We start from the raw sequence: 19351 nt of genomic DNA, 5'->3' as shown, positions 1-19351 counted from the left end.
GCGTCCCGCTCCCCGGTCCTCTTTTCCTCTGTTGCTCTCTCCTTTTATCTCTCCTTCTCCCTGCTCCCCAGCCCGGTTCTCTCACGCTCCCGCTTCCTTTTTTTATTCTCTGTTGCTCTGTCCTGCTCCCCCGTGCCGCTGTCCCTCGCCGTACCTCTCGGTCCGGCTCCCTGCCCTATTCTCTTTTCCTCCCTCGCCGTGGCGCTGCCCGCCCAGGGTCGTTTCTGCCTCTCTGTCCCGCTCCCCGTCCTGGTTTGTCGGTCGCCGTCCCGCTGCCTCTCTTCCTGCCGCTTCTTCCTCCCTCTCTGTCAGGCTCCCTGTCCCCGTCCTTCACTCGCCGTCCCTTTCCTTGCCTCGTGCTTTCTCGCTCGCCGCCGCCGCCCCCCCCCATCCAGCTGGCTGCCCCTTTTCTCCTCTCTTCTAGCGTCCTGCAGCTGGCTCCTCGGTTTGGGCGGCAGCCTGCACATAGCAGCCCAGCTCTCCAGCAGCCTGACGGACCGACCGTGTGTCTGTTCCACGCCGGACTGGCGAGCGTGGCTCCGGGTAGGACAGCCGAGGTGCCCCAGGGCCGGGCCCCGAGCCCCGGTGCGGAGTCTCTCCCGGAACCGGCTCTGTGTGTGACTGAATAAACGCTTGCGGTCTCTTTTGCCGTGCCGGCTGCGTTGGCGCTTCCTTTGCGGGGGGGGGGGGCGAGGGGCCGTGATGGAGGGCGGGGGAGGAGGTGTGTGTGGGGGTATTAACGTATTCAACAAGGTCACATTGCTCGCATCCTCGGGATCCAAAAGTGATGCTTCTTGGCTCCGCCCCTGACCCATGCCAAACTCCGCGCCCCCCCCGCAAACTCCGCCCCCGCAAACTCCGCCCCTCACGCACACCAAGCCCCGCCCCTCATGGAAACTCCGCCCCCGGCGCAAACTCCGCCCTGATGCAAGCCAAGCCCCGCCCCTCAGGCAAACTCCGCCCTGATGCACGCCAAGCCCCTCACGCAAACTCCGCCCCACACAAACTCTGACCCTGGCGCACGCCAAGCCGCCCCTCACGCAAACTCCGCCCCTCACGCAAACTCCGCCCGATCCGCCCCTCACGCAAACTCCGCCCGACGCAGCCAACCCGCCCCTGATGCAAACTCCGCCCCCCGCAAACTCCGCCCCGATGCAAGCCAAGCCCGCCCTCACGCAAACTCCGCCCCCCGACGCTAACTCCGCCCCTCACGCAAACTCCGCCCCTCACGCAAACCCCGCCCCTCACGCAAACTCCGCCCCGACGCAAACTCCGCCCCTCACGCAAACTCCGCCCCGACGCACGCCAAGCCCCGCCCCTCACGCAAACTCCGCCCCCGACGCAAACTCCTCCCCCGCACGCCAAGCCCCGCCCCTCACGCAAACTCCGCCCCTCACGCAAACTCCGCCCCCGACGCAAACTCCGCCCCTCACGCAAACTCCGCCCCTCACGCAAACCCCGCCCCTCACGCAAACTCCGCCCCTCACGCAAACTCCGCCCCCGACGCACGCCAAGCCCCGCCCCTCACGCAAACTCCGCCCCCGACGCACGCCAAGCCCCGCCCCTCACGCAAACTCCGCCCCCGACGCAAACTCCTCCCCGACGCACGCCAAGCCCCGCCCCTCACGCAAACTCCGCCCCCGACGCACGCCAAGCCCCGCCCCTCACGCAAACTCCGCCCCCGACGCAAACTCCGCCCGCGACGCACGCCAAGCCCCGCCCCTCACGCAAACTCCGCCCCCGACGACAGCCAAGCCCCGCCCCTCACGCATCGCACAGCGCATGCTCGCTCGGTGCTGCCGCCTAGTGACCAAATTTCGGTACTGCAGCGGCAGCGCCGCGCATGCGCAGTGCAGCGCCACGCCCCCTCCCCGGAACCGGCTGCCGGCAGCCGGTGTGCAGGGGCTGCTGTGAGCCGAGGGAGGAGCGGAGGCGTCGCCGGGCTGCGGCTGCACGGAGGGAGAAGGTGAGCGGGGCAGCGGGACGGACCGGCGGGTCCCGGGGAAAGCCCCGAGGTGGGCGGCGGCAGCGGTGCCGCCTCCGTGGTGAGGGGGGGGGGGGCGGCGGGGTCCGTGTCACAGAGGGGAGGGGGGCTGCCCGGAGCCGTGCGGCGGGTGGGGGGGGTGCGCGCCGTGTCGGAACCGGGCGGGGAGACCGTCCGGAGCCGCGCGGCGGGGGCTGCCCGGAGCCGGCGGGCGTCCGCGCGTTTCGGAGGTGGCTGAGGGGGGGGGGGGGGGGGGGGGGGGGCGCCAGCCCGGAGCCGCGCTGCGGAGCTCGGGGCTGCCGTCGCGGCTCGGCGGGGCTTTCGGGTGAGTCGGCTTTGGGGTGAGGGCACGGGACGGTGTCCCCGCAGGGTCAGGAAGCGTGGAAGGCTGCCTCCCGCGGCACGCCGGCAGTTGCAGTCTTGGGGCACGCGGCTGCTGGTCGGCCATATTGGCTCCCCGGAGCACGCCGGGAAGTGTAGTCTTACGGCACTCTAATGGCTGCCACGCGGCGCTTGCCAGTGCGTGCCGGGAGGCGTCGTTTTCGCGGACGGGGCTGCCGGACAGCCCGACTTGCTCTCGCAGGAGCGCGAGGTTGGGGTTTTTTTGCCGGTTTCGAGTGGTTTTCTGCAGGCTTCCAGCCGCTCCCGAGCAGCGGTGCGGCCGTGCTACGAGAGCGCGCGCGCGGCGAGGCGTTGCCCGGTGTCCCGAGACGAGCGCTACCGGTCGGACTCTCCGGAAGCCTGTCCGGCAGCCCCAGGCCGCCCCCGAGCCCTGGCGTGAAGGCGGCAAGCTGGCCCTCGCCTGTGCCGCTTTCTTCCTGAACAGGGGTGCTGGCGGCGGCGGCAGCGGCAGCAGCGCGGGGAAAGAGCGGCGTCTCCGGAAGCCCCTGCAGAAGGAGGAGGGTCTCCGGCCAGGGCCGACCTCCGGTAGTAACGGCCACTGCTTTTTCTTTCCCTCTCCCAGGCCGCGCTGAGGACGTGGTTGCCCGTCCCTCCCTTGGGGATGCCGTCGACTGCACCCGCCTCGCCTGTGCCTGGCCTGGCTCGCCTCGTGGCGTGGGGGCGAAAAGGGACAGGCGGCGGAGCGCTTACCGGCCGTGGACAGCAGCTGCCCTAAGGGAAGCTGGAATGGCCAGAGAAAGGTGAAGAAGAAGAAGAAGAGATGGAAGGCTCTCCGGCCGGCAGCTGCCTCCCGCTGCAGGCAAGAGAGCGCCTGCCTCGCCGGGTGAGGAAAGATCCCTCGTTGCGCTCCGCGGCAGGTCAGGCTGCCGACGGGCACCGCAGGGTCGCCACGCGTAATCCAAAGCACGGTGCGGCCGCGTACCGAGGGAGGCAGGGAGGCAGGCTACTCATCTAGGCAGACTCGTCTCCTCGGAGCTGTAAGACACCCGTGTATTCTCTTAGGCGGAGGACAGCCGAGCGACCGGAGCGACAGCAAAGGAAAGGCGGAGAGCGGGAGAAAGAAGCGTCTGCGCTGGCAAGCTCTCCCGGCAGCGCCGAGAGCCAGAGCTGCGGTGAGTCCTGGGCCCGCGGGGCCCCATCGCCTCTCCTCTGCGTCGCGGGCCCTCCTCTGCCCCCCTCGCTTTCCCACCCCGCTGTGGGGTTTTTTGGTTTGCTTTCTGCTCCCCGCTATGTTCTTTTTCCATCTCGCTCTGACGGGCTGCCTGTCCCCACCTTTTTTAGGTCCTCGCTCTCTCTGCCCCGTAGCCCGTGGCTATTGTTTCCTTCTCTCTCTCCCTGTCTCTCTGTCCGGCCCCCAGCCACTGTTTCTGCATTCCTCCCCCTCGGTCCTGTAGCCTGTCGGTATTTCTGCCATCTCTGGCTCTCTCTGTGCGGCTCCTCGTTCCTGTTGTTCGAGGTCTTCCTTCTCGGCTCCGTAGCGAGTCGTCGTGAGTCTCTCTCTTTCTCCGTCCCTCTTGAGCCTCTTCCCTGCCCCTCGTTTTGAAGGCCCGCCTCTCTGTCCCGGCACCCGTCGCTATGGTTCCTTTTTTCGGTCTGGCTCCGTCTCGCTCCCCGTCCCTGTTTTTCTAAAGTCTCCCCTCTCTGCCTCCTAGCCCGTCGGTACCTTTTTCTTTCCCCGTCGCGGTTCGTCTGGCTCCCTGTCCCTCTTTCTTTCTTCCTTCCTTCCTTCCTCCCTGTCTGCCCCGCAGCCCGTCCCTTCGTTCCTTTCTCCTTCCCTCTCTGTCCCTCTCCCGGTCCCCGGCATTAAACTCTGCTTCTCTGCCCGGTAGCTCGCCACCGTCTTACCTTTCCCCGTCTCTCTCTCTGTCCAGCTCCCTCTCTCGAATCTTCAATTCCTCCCTGTCGCTGCAGAAGCCTGTCGGGACTTTTTCCCCTGCCCGGCTTGCCTCTCCCTGTCTCGCGATTCCTCCCTCTCTGCCCTCTTAGCCGCGACCGTTTTTATATTCTCCGTCTCTCCCTCGGTCCGCCTCGAGATCCCGATTGTTTTTTAAAGCGACCGAATCGTCGAGGTTGGCAGAGACCTTTACGATTATCGGGTGGAACCGCGAACCTGGCGCTGGCAAGTCCCCCTCTGCCCCGCAGCCCGTCCCTTCCCTTCCGACGGCCTCTTTCTCCACCTCCCTCTGTCCGGCTCCCGGCCCCTCTTTTCCACTTCCGCCCTCTGTACCCTGTGGCTTTCCCCCTCTTCTTTCTCTCTCTGTCTCTGTTTGAGGAGGAGCAGCTGCCGCCCCAGCGTTCGCACCCCGTTCACGGTGTCGCGCGCACGCTTCTTCTCGGGCGCGCTTCCTCCTCCTCCTCCTCCTTCGGGCTCGACCCGAGGCTTCCGGCAGCAGTCTCCGGGTGTCGGATTTTGTAAAATAATTAACGTAACTGAAAGGTGCAGCAGCGGGATCGGCCCGGGCGGGGCGCCTCCAAAGAGAGGGACCCCGAACAAAGAAATCCCGGGGCCGTTCCACGCTTGGGTCCCGGACACCCGCCCCTCGCGCGCTGTCCGCGCGTCCCTTAGTCCCGCGGTGACTTTTGGTCTGGGGTCTTCTACCGTCGTCTCGGATTCTTCTTCTGTATAGCTGTGGGCGGTGCGTTATTCCACAGGTGCTGCTGCGCCGATGCTCCGTACGTTCGCAGTAACGGGTAGAGCGGAAGGCTCCGTGGCCAGGGAAGAGCGGCACGGACGCGTTCCTGCTCGCTCCGTTGCACCGGAATTTCGACGGCTGGGTTCGGCCGCTAAATTGATGGCGCTACCGGAAGAAATTTCAGAAAAGTGAGTACTGTGCTTGTCTTTAATCTTTTAAAGTAATTTTTCTACGGGCGCCCGGTCCGTGGCTTAGATATTTGGTTTGCGGCGAAACAGACCCGGAACGTGGCTCCAAGTAGCGTTCCGATTCGCTGAAATTCCCCGTAGTCAGAGAGCAAGAATGGTGAATGTTGCTTGGCGGTTTGAAATCTCAGGCTTTCTCTGAAAGCTGACCTGCCAGAATGAGCCGAAAGCAGGCCGAACGCCAATAGGGATGCCGCAGAAAAGGTCCTCTTCTTGACAGGAGAAGAGCTTGGCGAAACGTCAGCGCCGTTTCCCGTAGGGCCTCCGACGTACCGGTTCGGCAAGCGTGGGCTTTGTGCGATTCCCTCGGGGACGATGGCGAACAAACCTTGTACGGCAGAGAGCATCTTAGCTTACTTTCCATCTCCTGCTCGGTTACTTGCAGAATATTTAATTTGGCGTCGCACGGACCCAGAGGGACGGGTCCCCAACTCATGCTGGTAGGGCAACCCCAGTACCAGCCGGTAAAATCGGAAAAGAGTACGACGTTTTGAAACGTTTGCCTTGCGAGGAGAAGGGCCGTCTCTCGTTAGGCAACTGAATTCTGCGACCGATTTCCACGCCTCACGCGCGTGCGTGCGCGCACACGCGCCCCCCCCACCCCCCCCCCCCAACAGGCAGGCTTTGAAGGAGGCAGTCCCTAAGGCAACGCGATCTAAAACGTGGAAGTTTTTTTTTCTATTTTTAATAGTTTCTTACGGATAGGAGGCTCGTGTGAGCGTTTAGCCTGTCCTGTCCTTAATTCTGAACCCACTGGCTGGTGCAGAAGGACGGTCGTGTGACAAAAACAGCATGAAATTTGTCCCTGTGCCGGCTGCGTCCCGTGGTAAAGGAGTACATCTGTTATTCCTGCGTGAAAGATGTTTGATGAGCGTACCGCATCGTCAGAGCTGCTCTTGGTCTGCCTGCAAGCCGTGGGTTATGATTTAGAAATACGTTCGCCTACCGTTCCTTAACTGTGTGGTTTTGGTTTTTATTTTTTCAAAGAAAGGGTGGCTTTTTCGTCGATCTCTTTGTGAGAGTATCAAATCAGGCGGCGGTAAATACGTAGAAGCAACTAGGCGTACTACGGCGTGTACCGGACAGCGTTGGCGTGCCGCTCTGCTAGCAGCGGAGAGCCAGATGAGGATGCCCGTGGTAAGTACTCGTTCTGCCTCCGGCTGAACGGAAAGATTCTCATGTGGAGGGTTCCTGGGCTTGTCTGTGTGATTAGCATTACTTTTTTTTTTTTTTTTTTTTTTTTAATATGAAACAGGGTCAGATAATTGTTGATGAGTGGGACTTTGCGTACTCCTTTAGGTAGTTTTTCGTACTGAACCTTAGATCGGTTACAAAACTTAATCTTTGTGCAGTTTACACGTTTTGTAGCAACTACAAAGACATTTATCCTGTAGGTAAGCTGAAAATAAAAATGCGGTTTCTCACCTGATTTTTCTTTCGGAGGAACGCTCGCCCCCAGCGGCTGGTTTTTTTTGCTAGTGTTGTCGGGGGGAAGGAACGGCGGCGCTTGCCTGGTTTCTTCCCCTAGCCAGGGACCTGAAACTTTGTTTTCCTCAGCTGTTTCACTAGAAATTTACAAGTGTCGGTGGTCAACAGTGGCAGAGAATTGGGTGGCGTTTTCAATTTCAAAGGGAAGGAACGTGTTGATGTTAATTCTGTTACCAAAAGCGAAGTACCAGCTGCTTCCTCTTTCTAGATCTTCTCTCCTTTCGCCGTCCTCCCCGAGGGGTAACGTGGCCACGCCGTATACCTTTTCTGCTCTGGTACCGTTCGTTTGATACGCAGGAGCGCTGTGAAATAAATAGAAGGGCTACGGACAGACATCTGCCATCGTTGCGGCTGCCTTAAATCGTGTATTTGTCCCTTTAGCCCGTCATTTCCTTTCCGCTCAGTTGAGTTACGTGCAGCGTTAGGTTCCAGTCGAGAGCGGTGCCGCCGAACAACGCTCTGGGAGCGTGCGCGGAGGAGGGCGACCGAGATGGCGAGAGGTCTCCGAGGCAAGACTTAGGGGGAGCGGCTGAGGTCACTTGGTTTGTTCAGCTTGGAGAAGGGAAGGCCGAGGGGTGACCTCATCGCAGTCTACACCTTCCTCGAGGGGGACGGCGGAGGGGGAGGCGCTGACCTCCGCTCTCTCCGGTGACCGGCACTAGGACCCGAGGAAACGGGACGAAGCTGCGTCAGGGCAAGTTCAGACCGGACGTTGGGAAAAGGCTTTTCACTGAGAGGGCGGTCGGTCAGTCACGGAACAGGCTCCCCAGGGAAGCGGTCGCAGCCACCGAGCCTGTCAGGAGTTCAAGGAGCGTCTGAACGATGCTCTTAGTCGCACGGTTTAGTTTTAGGTAGTCCCGCGTGGAGCGGGGGCTTGGTCTCGGTGATCCGTATGGGTCCCTTCCAACTTGAGATACTCTATGATTCTGTGAAATCTTCTGGGTTAGAAACGACCTTATTGTAATAGAGAATTCGCTGAACGTGGCTTTGTGCAAGGACTGTCGTCTTAGAATATCTTTTTTTTTTTTTTCTTCCCCCCCCCCCCAGATATGAGAAAAGCTCTGTCCAGAGATATGGAGACGAAATCAGTTGTACCTCACCCTGTGACACCGGAAGACATTGAGTAACTGTAAGCTGTGATGCTCAGTGAAATTACTAAGAGCGTTAAGTTTCCCGTGCCTTTGCTTTCACTCTCCCATTCTCTTGTCTTGCGGCACGTCGCATTTTTTGAGGCCGTGGAAGCGACACCGGGAGCGATGGGTTGTCAGAACCAGGTCCTCCTGCCCGTCGCTGGTTTTGCTTACCTTCGCCGTCTCTGTGTACCAGCCTGCGTCTCTCTCTCTCTGTTCCTCAATCCCTGTCCTCTCTTCTCTGTTCTGCTTTGTTTCGCTGCGTATGTCCCGTTCCCTGTCCCACCTTTATCCTTCCTTCCTTCTTCCTCGCCTTTTTCTTTGTCCTTTTGTCCTGCTCCCCGACCCTGTTTCTCGCTCCATCTGACCGTCCTTTTCCTGGCACCTTGGTGTCTCTGCTCCTTGCCCCCGTCTTTCTCTCCCCTCTGCCCAGTCCTCGTCTCCCTCTTTTGTCTCTCTGTCCCTCTGTCCTCCTTCTGCCTCTGCCCCTCTGTCCTGCTCCCTGCCCCTCTTGTTCTCACTCTGCCCCAGCGTCCCGCTCCCCGGTCCTCTTTCCCTCTGTTGCTCTCTCCTTTTATCTCTCCTTCTCCCTGCTCCCCAGCCCGGTTCTCTCACGCTCCCGCTTCCTTTTTTTATTCTCTGTTGCTCTGTCCTGCTCCCCGTGCCGCTGTCCCTCGCCGTACCTCTCGGTCCGGCTCCCTGCCCTTATTCTCTTTTCCTCCCTCGCCGTGGCGCTGCCCGCCCAGGGTCGTTTCTGCCTCTCTGTCCCGCTCCCCGTCCTGGTTTGTCGGTCGCCGTCCCGCTGCCTCTCTTCCTGCCGCTTCTTCCTCCCTCTCTGTCAGGCTCCCTGTCCCCGTCCTTCACTCGCCGTCCCTTTCCTTGCCTCGTGCTTTCTCGCTCGCCGCCGCCGCCCCCCCCATCCAGCTGGCTGCCCCTTTTCTCCTCTCTTCTAGCGTCCTGCAGCTGGCTCCTCGGTTTTGGCGGCAGCCTGCACATAGCAGCCCAGCTCTCCAGCAGCCTGACGGACCGACCGTGTGTCTGTTCCACGCCGGACTGGCGAGCGTGGCTCCGGGTAGGACAGCCGAGGTGCCCCAGGGCCGGGCCCCGAGCCCCGGTGCGGAGTCTCTCCCGGAACCGGCTCTGTGTGTGACTGAATAAACGCTTGCGGTCTCTTTTGCCGTGCCGGCTGCGTTGGCGCTTCCTTTGGGGGGGGGGGGGGGGGGGCCGTGATGGAGGGCAGGGGAGGAGGTGTGTGTGGGGGTATTAACGTATTCAACAAGGTCACATTGCTCGCATCCTCGGGATCCAAAAGTGATGCTTCTTGGCTCCGCCCCTGACCCATGCCAAACTCCGCGCCCCCCCCGCAAACTCCGCCCCCCCGCAAACTCCGCCCCTCACGCACACCAAGCCCCGCCCCTCATGGAAACTCCGCCCCGGCGCAAACTCCGCCCTGATGCAAGCCAAGCCCCGCCCCTCAGGCAAACTCCGCCCTGATGCACGCCAAGCCCCCCTCACGCAAACTCCGCCCCCACACAAACTCCGACCCTGGTGCACGCCAAGCCCCGCCCCTCACGCAAACTCCGCCCCTCACGCAAACTCCGCCCTGATGCACGCCAAGCCCCGCCCCTCACGCAAACTCCGCCCTGATGCATGCCAAGCCCCGCCCCTGATGCAAACTCCGCCCCTGCAAACTCCGCCCTCGCAAGCCAAGCCCCGCCCCTCACGCAAACTCCGCCCCCGGCGCAAACTCCGCCCCGACGCAAGCCAAGCCCCGCCCCTCACACAAACTCCGCCCCCCGACGCAAACTCCGCCCCTCACGCAAACTCCGCCCCCGCACGCCAAGCCCCGCCCCCGACGCAAACCCCGCCCCTCACGCAAACTCCGCCCCCGACGCACGCCAAGCCCCGCCCCTCACGCAAACTCCGCCCCCGACGCAAACTCCGCCCCTCACGCAAACTCCGCCCCGACGCACGCCAAGCCCCGCCCCTCACGCAAACTCCGCCCCCGACGCACGCCAAGCCCCGCCCCTCACGCAAACTCCGCCCCTGACGCAATGCCAAGCCCCCCTCACGCAAACTCCGCCCCGATGCACGCCAAGCCCCGCCCCTCACGCAAACTCCGCCCCCCGACGCAAACTCCGCCCCTCACGCAAACTCCGCCCCTCACGCAAACTCCGCCCCTCACGCAAACTCCGCCCCTCACGCAAACTCCGCCCCGACGCAAGCCAAGCCCCGCCCCTCACGCAAACTCCGCCCCGATGCAAGCCAAGCCCCGCCCCTCACGCAAACTCCGCCCCCCGACGCAAACTCCGCCCCTCACGCAAACTCCGCCCCGACGCACGCCAAGCCCCGCCCCCGACGCAAACTCCGCCCCCACGCAAACTCCGCCCCTCACGCAAACCCCGCCCCTCACGCAAACTCCGCCCCCGACGCAAACTCCGCCCTCACGCAAACTCCGCCCCCGACGCACGCCAAGCCCCGCCCCTCACGCAAACTCCGCCCCCGACGCAAACTCCCCCCGACGCACGCCAAGCCCCGCCCCTCACGCAAACTCCGCCCCTGACGCACGCCAAGCCCCGCCCCGACGCAAACTCCGCCCCTCACGCAAACTCCGCCCCTCACGCAAACCCCGCCCCTCACGCAAACTCCGCCCCTCACGCAAACTCCGCCCCCGACGCACGCCAAGCCCCGCCCCTCACGCAAACTCCGCCCCGACGCACGCCAAGCCCCGCCCCTCACGCAAACTCCGCCCCCGACGCAAACTCCGCCCCGACGCACGCCAAGCCCCGCCCCTCACGCAAACTCCGCCCCCGACGCATGCCAAGCCCCGCCCCTCACGCAAACTCCGCCCCGACGCAAACTCCGCCCGCGACGCACGCCAAGCCCCGCCCCTCACGCAAACTCCGCCCCCGACGCACGCCAAGCCCCGCCCCTCACGCATCGCACAGCGCATGCTCGCTCGGTGCTGCCGCCTAGTGACCAAATTTCGGTACTGCAGCGGCAGCGCCGCGCATGCGCAGTGCAGCGCCACGCCCCCTCCCCGGAACCGGCTGCCGGCAGCCGGTGTGCAGGGGCTGCTGTGAGCCGAGGGAGGAGCGGAGGCGTCGCCGGGCTGCGGCTGCACGGAGGGAGAAGGTGAGCGGGGCAGCGGGACGGACCGGCGGGTCCCGGGGAAAGCCCCGAGGAGGGCGGCGGCAGCGGTGCCGCCTCCGAGGAGAGGCGGGGGGGCGGGGGGGCGGCGGGGTCCGTGTCACAGAGGGGAGGGGGGCTGCCCGGAGCCGTGCGGCGGGTGGGGGGGGTGCGCGCCGTGTCGGAACCGGGCGGGGAGACCGTCCGGAGCCGCGCGGCGGGGGCTGCCCGGAGCCGGCGGGCGTCCGCGCCTTTCGGAGGTGGCTGAGGGGAGGCGGGGGCGGGGGCGGGGGGGGGGCGCCAGCCCGGAGCCGCGCTGCGGAGCTCGGGGCTGCCGTCGCGGCTCGGCGGGGCTTTCGGGTGAGTCGGCTTTGGGGTGAGGGCACGGGACGGTGTCCCCGCAGGGTCAGGAAGCGTGGAAGGCTGCCTCCCGCGGCACGCCGGCAGTTGCAGTCTTGGGGCACGCGGCTGCTGGTCGGCCATATTGGCTCCCCGGAGCACGCCGGGAAGTGTAGTCTTACGGCACTCTAATGGCTGCCACGCGGCGCTTGCCAGTGCGTGCCGGGAGGCGTCGTTTTCGCGGACGTGGCTGCCGGACAGCCCGACTTGCTCTCGCAGGAGCGCGAGGTTGGGGTTTTTTTGCCGGTTTCGAGTGGTTTTCTGCAGGCTTCCAGCCGCTCCCGAGCAGCGGTGCGGCCGTGCTACGAGAGCGCGCGCGCGCGCGGCGAGGCGTTGCCCGGTGTCCCGAGACGAGCGCTACCGGTCGGACTCTCCGGAAGCCTGTCCGGCAGCCCCAGGCCGCCCCCGAGCCCTGGCGTGAAGGCGGCAAGCTGGCCCTCGCCTGTGCCGCTTTCTTCCTGAACAGGGGTGCTGGCGGCGGCGGCAGCGGCAGCAGCGCGGGGAAAGAGCGGCGTCTCCGGAAGCCCCTGCAGAAGGAGGAGGGTCTCCGGCCAGGGCCGACCTCCGGTAGTAACGGCCACTGCTTTTTCTTTCCCTCTCCCAGGCCGCGCTGAGGACGTGGTTGCCCGTCCCTCCCTTGGGGATGCCGTCGACTGCACCCGCCTCGCCTGTGCCTGGCCTGGCTCGCCTCGTGGCGTGGGGGCGAAAAGGGACAGGCGGCGGAGCGCTTACCGGCCGTGGACAGCAGCTGCCCTAAGGGAAGCTGGAATGGCCAGAGAAAGGTGAAGAAGAAGAAGAAGAGATGGAAGGCTCTCCGGCCGGCAGCTGCCTCCCGCTGCAGGCAAGAGAGCGCCTGCCTCGCCGGGTGAGGAAAGATCCCTCGTTGCGCTCCGCGGCAGGTCAGGCTGCCGACGGGCACCGCAGGGTCGCCACGCGTAATCCAAAGCACGGTGCGGCCGCGTACCGAGGGAGGCAGGGAGGCAGGCTACTCATCTAGGCAGGCTCGTCTCCTCGGAGCTGTAAGACACCCGTGTATTCTCTTAGGCGGAGGACAGCCGAGCGACCGGAGTGACAGCAAAGGAAAGGCGGAGAGCGGGAGAAAGAAGCGTCTGCGCTGGCAAGCTCTCCCGGCAGCGCCGAGAGCCAGAGCTGCGGTGAGTCCTGGGCCCGCGGGGCCCCATCGCCTCTCCTCTGCGTCGCGGGCCCTCCTCTGCCCCCCTCGCTTTCCCACCCCGCTGTGGGGTTTTTTGGTTTGCTTTCTGCTCCCCGCTATGTTCTTTTTCCATCTCGCTCTGACGGGCTGCCTGTCCCCACCTTTTTTAGGTCCTCGCTCTCTCTGCCCCGTAGCCCGTGGCTATTGTTTCCTTCTCTCTCTCCCTGTCTCTCTGTCCGGCCCCCAGCCACTGTTTCTGCATTCCTCCCCCTCGGTCCTGTAGCCTGTCGGTATTTCTGCCATCTCTGGCTCTCTCTGTGCGGCTCCTCGTTCCTGTTGTTCGAGGTCTTCCTTCTCGGCTCCGTAGCGAGTCGTCGTGAGTCTCTCTCTTTCTCCGTCCCTCTTGAGCCTCTTCCCTGCCCCTCGTTTTGAAGGCCCGCCTCTCTGTCCCGGCACCCGTCGCTATGGTTCCTTTTTTCGGTCTGGCTCCGTCTCGCTCCCCGTCCCTGTTTTTCTAAAGTCTCCCCTCTCTGCCTCCTAGCCCGTCGGTACCTTTTTCTTTCCCCGTCGCGGTTCGTCTGGCTCCCTGTCCCTCTTTCTTTCTTCCTTCCTTCCTTCCTCCCTGTCTGCCCCGCAGCCCGTCCCTTCGTTCCGTTCTCCTTCCCTCTCTGTCCCTCTCCCGGTCCCCGGCATTAAACTCTGCTTCTCTGCCCGGTAGCTCGCCACCGTCTTACCTTTCCCCGTCTCTCTCTCTGTCCAGCTCCCTCTCTCGAATCTTCAATTCCTCCCTGTCGCTGCAGAAGCCTGTCGGGACTTTTTCCCCTGCCCGGCTTGCCTCTCCCTGTCTCGCGATTCCTCCCTCTCTGCCCTCTTAGCCGCGACCGTTTTTATATTCTCCGTCTCTCCCTCGGTCCGCCTCGAGATCCCGATTGTTTTTTAAAGCGACCGAATCGTCGAGGTTGGCAGAGACCTTTACGATTATCGGGTGGAACCGCGAACCTGGCGCCGGCAAGTCCCCCTCTGCCCCGCAGCCCGTCCCTTCCCTTCCGACGGCCTCTTTCTCCACCTCCCTCTGTCCGGCTCCCGGCCCCTCTTTTCCACTTCCGCCCTCTGTACCCTGTGGCTTTCCCCCTCTTCTTTCTCTCTCTGTCTCTGTTTGAGGAGGAGCAGCTGCCGCCCCAGCGTTCGCACCCCGTTCACGGTGTCGCGCGCACGCTTCTTCTCGGGCGCGCTTCCTCCTCCTCCTCCTCCTTCGGGCTCGACCCGAGGCTTCCGGCAGCAGTCTCCGGGTGTCGGATTTTGTAAAATAATTAACGTAACTGAAAGGTGCAGCAGCGGGATCGGCCCGGGCGGGGCGCCTCCAAAGAGAGGGACCCCGAACAAAGAAATCCCGGGGCCGTTCCACACTTGGGTCCCGGACACCCGCCCCTCGCGCGCTGTCCGCGCGTCCCTTAGTCCCGCGGTGACTTTTGGTCTGGGGTCTTCTACCGTCGTCTCGGATTCTTCTTCTGTATAGCTGTGGGCGGTGCGTTATTCCACAGGTGCTGCTGCGCCGATGCTCCGTACGTTCGCAGTAACGGGTAGAGCGGAAGGCTCCGTGGCCAGGGAAGAGCGGCACGGACGCGTTCCTGCTCGCTCCGTTGCACCGGAATTTCGACGGCTGGGTTCGGCCGCTAAATTGATGGCGCTACCGGAAGAAATTTCAGAAAAGTGAGTACTGTGCTTGTCTTTAATCTTTTAAAGTAATTTTTCTACGGGCGCCCGGTCCGTGGCTTAGATATTTGGTTTGCGGCGAAACAGACCCGGAACGTGGCTCCAAGTAGCGTTCCGATTCGCTGAAATTCCCCGTAGTCAGAGAGCAAGAAGGGTGAATGTTGCTTGGCGGTTTGAAATCTCAGGCTTTCTCTGAAAGCTGACCTGCCAGAATGAGCCGAAAGCAGGCCGAACGCCAATAGGGATGCCGCAGAAAAGGTCCTCTTCTTGACAGGAGAAGAGCTTGGCGAAACGTCAGCGCCGTTTCCCGTAGGGCCTCCGACGTACCGGTTCGGCAAGCGTGGGCTTTGTGCGATTCCCTCGGGGACGATGGCGAACAAACCTTGTACGGCAGAGAGCATCTTAGCTTACTTTCCATCTCCTGCTCGGTTACTTGCAGAATATTTAATTTGGCGTCGCACGGACCCAGAGGGACGGGTCCCCAACTCATGCTGGTAGGGCAACCCCAGTACCAGCCGGTAAAATCGGAAAAGAGTGCGACGTTTTGAAACGTTTGCCTTGCGAGGAGAAGGGCCGTCTCTCGTTAGGCAACTGAATTCTGCGACCGATTTCCACGCCTCACGCGCGTGCGTGCGCGCACACGCGCCCCCCCCCCCCCCCCCCCCAACAGGCAGGCTTTGAAGGAGGCAGTCCCTAAGGCAACGCGATCTAAAACGTGGAAGTTTTTTTTTCTATTTTTAATAGTTTCTTACGGATAGGAGGCTCGTGTGAGCGTTTAGCCTGTCCTGTCCTTAATTCTGAACCCACTGGCTGGTGCAGAAGGACGGTCGTGTGACAAAAACAGCATGAAATTTGTCCCTGTGCCGGCTGCGTCCCGTGGTAAAGGAGTACATCTGTTATTCCTGCGTGAAAGATGTTTGATGAGCGTACCGCATCGTCAGAGCTGCTCTTGGTCTGCCTGCAAGCCGTGGGTTATGATTTAGAAATACGTTCGCCTACCGTTCCTTAACTGTGTGGTTTTGGTTTTTATTTTTTCAAAGAAAGGGTGGCTTTTTCGTCGATCTCTTGGTGAGAGTATCAAATCAGGCGGCGGTAAATACGTAGAAGCAACTAGGCGTACTACGGCGTGTACCGGACAGCGTTGGCGTGCCGCTCTGCTAGCAGCGGAGTGCCAGATGTGGATGCCCGTGGTAAGTACTCGTTCTGCCTCCGGCTGAACGGAAAGATTCTCCTGTGGTGGGTTCCTGGGCTTGTCTGTGTGATTAGCATTACTTTTTTTTTTTTTTTTTTTTTTTTTAATATGAAACAGGGTCAGATAATTGTTGATGAGTGGGACTTTGCGTACTCCTTGAGGTAGTTTTTCGTACTGAACCTTAGATCGGTTACAAAACTTAATCTTTGTGCAGTTTACACGTTTTGTAGCAACTACAAAGACATTTATCCTGTAGGTAAGCTGAAAATAAAAATGCGGTTTCTCACCTGATTTTTCTTTCGGAGGAACGCTCGCCCCCAGCGGCTGGTTTTTTTTGCTAGTGTTGTCGGGGGGAAGGAACGGCGGCGCTTGCCTGGTTTCTTCCCCTAGCCAGGGACCTGAAACTTTGTTTTCCTCAGCTGTTTCACTAGAAATTTACAAGTGTCGGTGGTCAACAGTGGCAGAGAATTGGGTGGCGTTTTCAATTTCAAAGGGAAGGAACGTGTTGATGTTAATTCTGTTACCAAAAGCGAAGTACCAGCTGCTTCCTCTTTCTAGATCTTCTCTCCTTTCGCCGTCCTCCCCGAGGGGTAACGTGGCCACGCCGTATACCTTTTCTGCTCTGGTACCGTTCGTTTGATACGCAGGAGCGCTGTGAAATAACTAGAAGGGCTACGGACAGACATCTGCCATCGTTGCGGCTGCCTTAAATCGTGTATTTGTCCCTTTAGCCCGTCATTTCCTTTCCGCTCAGTTGAGTTACGTGCAGCGTTAGGTTCCAGTCGAGAGCGGTGCCGCCGAACAACGCTCTGGGAGCGTGCGCGGAGGAGGGCGACCGAGATGGCGAGAGGTCTCCGAGGCAAGACTTAGGGGGAGCGGCTGAGGTCACTTGGTTTGTTCAGCTTGGAGAAGGGAAGGCCGAGGGGTGACCTCATCGCAGTCTACACCTTCCTCGAGGGGGACGGCGGAGGGGGAGGCGCTGACCTCCGCTCTCTCCGGTGACCGGCACTAGGACCCGAGGAAACGGGACGAAGCTGCGTCAGGGCAAGTTCAGACCGGACGTTGGGAAAAGGCTTTTCACTGAGAGGGCGGTCGGTCAGTCACGGAACAGGCTCCCCAGGGAAGCGGTCGCAGCCACCGAGCCTGTCAGGAGTTCAAGGAGCGTCTGAACGATGCTCTTAGTCGCACGGTTTAGTTTTAGGTAGTCCCGCGTGGAGCGGGGGCTTGGTCTCGGTGATCCGTATGGGTCCCTTCCAACTTGAGATACTCTATGATTCTGTGAAATCTTCTGGGTTAGAAACGACCTTATTGTAATAGAGAATTCGCTGAACGTGGCTTTGTGCAAGGACTGTCGTATTAGAATATATTTTTTTTTTTTTCTTCCCCCCCCCCCCCCCAGATATGAGAAAAGCTCTGTCCAGAGATATGGAGACGAAATCAGTTGTACCTCACCCTGTGACACCGGAAGACATTGAGTAACTGTAAGCTGTGATGCTCAGTGAAATTACTAAGAGCGTTAAGTTTCCCGTGCCTTTGCTTTCACTCTCCCATTCTCTTGTCTTGCGGCACGTCGCATTTTTTGAGGCCGTGGAAGCGACACCGGGAGCGATGGGTTGTCAGAACCAGGTCCTCCTGCCCGTCGCTGGTTTTGCTTACCTTCGCCGTCTCTGTGTACCAGCCTGCGTCTCTCTCTCTCTGTTCCTCAATCCCTGTCCTCTCTTCTCTGTTCTGCTTTGTTTCGCTGCGTATGTCCCGTTCCCTGTCCCACCTTTATCCTTCCTTCCTTCTTCCTCGCCTTTTTCTTTGTCCTTTTGTCCTGCTCCCCGACCCTGTTTCTCGCTCCATCTGACCGTCCTTTTCCTGGCACCTTGGTGTCTCTGCTCCTTGCCCCCGTCTTTCTCTCCCCTCTGCCCAGTCCTCGTCTCCCTCTTTTGTCTCTCTGTCCCTCTGTCCTCCTTCTGCCTCTGCCCCTCTGTCCTGCTCCCTGCCCCTCTTGTTCTCACTCTGCCCCAGCGTCCCGCTCCCCGGTCCTCTTTCCCTCTGTTGCTCTCTCCTTTTATCTCTCCTTCTCCCTGCTCCCCAGCCCGGTTCTCTCACGCTCCCGCTTCCTTTTTTTATTCTCTGTTGCTCTGTCCTGCTCCCCGTGCCGCTGTCCCTCGCCGTACCTCTCGGTCCGGCTCCCTGCCCTTATTCTCTTTTCCTCCCTCGCCGTGGCGCTGCCCGCCCAGGGTCGTTTCTGCCTCTCTGTCCCGCTCCCCGTCCTGGTTTGTCGGTCGCCGTCCCGCTGCCTCTCTTCCTGCCGCTTCTTCCTCCCTCTCTGTCAGGCTCCCTGTCCCCGTCCTTCACTCGCCGTCCCTTTCCTTGCCTCGTGCTTTCTCGCTCGCCGCCGCCGCCCCCCCCATCCAGCTGGCTGCCCCTTTTCTCCTCTCTTCTAGCGTCCTGCAGCTGGCTCCTCGGTTTTGGCGGCAGCCTGCACATAGCAGCCCAGCTCTCCAGCAGCCTGACGGACCGACCGTGTGTCTGTTCCACGCCGGACTGGCGAGCGTGGCTCCGGGTAGGACAGCCGAGGTGCCCCAGGGCCGGGCCCCGAGCCCCGGTGCGGAGTCTCTCCCGGAACCGGCTCTGTGTGTGACTGAATAAACGCTTGCGGTCTCTTTTGCCGTGCCGGCTGCGTTGGCGCTTCCTTTGCGGGGGGGGGGGGGGGGGGCGAGGGGCCGTGATGGAGGGCAGGGGAGGAGGTGTGTGTGGGGGTATTAACGTATTCAACAAGGTCACATTGCTCGCATCCTCGGGATCCAAAAGTGATGCTTCTTGGCTCCGCCCCTGACCCATGCCAAACTCCGGGCCCCCCCCGCAAACTCCGCCCCCCCGCAAACTCCGCCCCTCACGCACACCAAGCCCCGCCCCTCACGCAAACTCCGCCCTGATGCAAGCCAAGCCCCGCCCCTCAGGCAAACTCCGCCCTGATGCACGCCAAGCCCCCCTCACGCAAACTCCGCCCCCACACAAACTCTGACCCTGGTGCACGCCAAGCCCCGCCCCTGATGTAAGCCAAGCCCCGCCCCTCACGCAAACTCCGCCCTGATGCACGCCAAGCCCGCCCCTGATGCAAACTCCGCCCCAAACTCCGCCCTGAACAAGCCAAGCCCCGCCCCTCACGCAAACTCCGCCCCTGACGCAAGCCAAGCCCCGCCCCTCACACAAACTCCGCCCCGCAAACTCCGCCCCTCACGCAAACTCCGCCCCGACGCACGCCAAGCCCCGCCCCGACGCAAACCCCGCCCCTCACGCAAACTCCGCCCCCGACGCACGCCAAGCCCCGCCCCTCACGCAAACTCCGCCCCCGACGCAAACTCCGCCCCTCACGCAAACTCCGCCCCCGACGCAAACTCTCCCCCGACGCACGCCAAGCCCCGCCCCTCACGCAAACTCCGCCCCGATGCAAGCCCCGCCCCTCACGCAAACTCCGCCCCGACGCACGCCAAGCCCCGCCCTCACGCAAACTCTCGCCCCTCACGCAAACTCCGCCCCTCACGCAAACTCCGCCCCTCACGCAAACTCCCCCCTCACGCAAACTCCGCCCCGACGCAACGCAACCCCGCCCCTCACGCAAACTCCGCCCCCGACGCACGCCAAGCCCCGCCCCTCACGCAAACTCCGCCCCCGACGCAAACTCCGCCCCCACGATCCGCAAGCCAGCCCCGCCCCTCACGCAAACTCAACGCCCCCCTCACGCAAACTCCGCCCCTGCACGCAACGCTCACGCCCGCCCCTCACGCAAACCCGCACGCAAACTCCGCCCCGACGCAAACTCCGCCCCTCACGCAAACTCCGCCCCTCATGCAAACCCCGCCCCTCACGCAAACTCCGCCCTCACGCAAAC

The 19351-nt window shown here is 62.3% G+C and overlaps 1 long non-coding RNA gene across 1 annotated transcript; it reads left to right on the top strand.

Annotated features, from left to right (window-relative positions):
* The first annotated feature begins 6297 nt into the window (after positions 1-6297).
* Positions 6298-9054, top strand: LOC129200773 (uncharacterized). Its single transcript, XR_008575094.1, has 3 exons — positions 6298-6401; positions 7800-7881; positions 8836-9054. It is a non-coding gene; the product is annotated as an uncharacterized LOC129200773 (long non-coding RNA).
* Positions 9055-19351: the final 10297 nt, after the last annotated feature.

The sequence above is a fragment of the Grus americana genome, unplaced genomic scaffold, assembly GCF_028858705.1.
Source record: "Grus americana isolate bGruAme1 unplaced genomic scaffold, bGruAme1.mat scaffold_485, whole genome shotgun sequence".
Lineage (NCBI taxonomy): Eukaryota > Metazoa > Chordata > Aves > Gruiformes > Gruidae > Grus > Grus americana.
The sequence above is the reverse complement of the archived record's forward strand: the minus strand, read 5'-3'. Positions and strand labels throughout refer to the sequence as shown.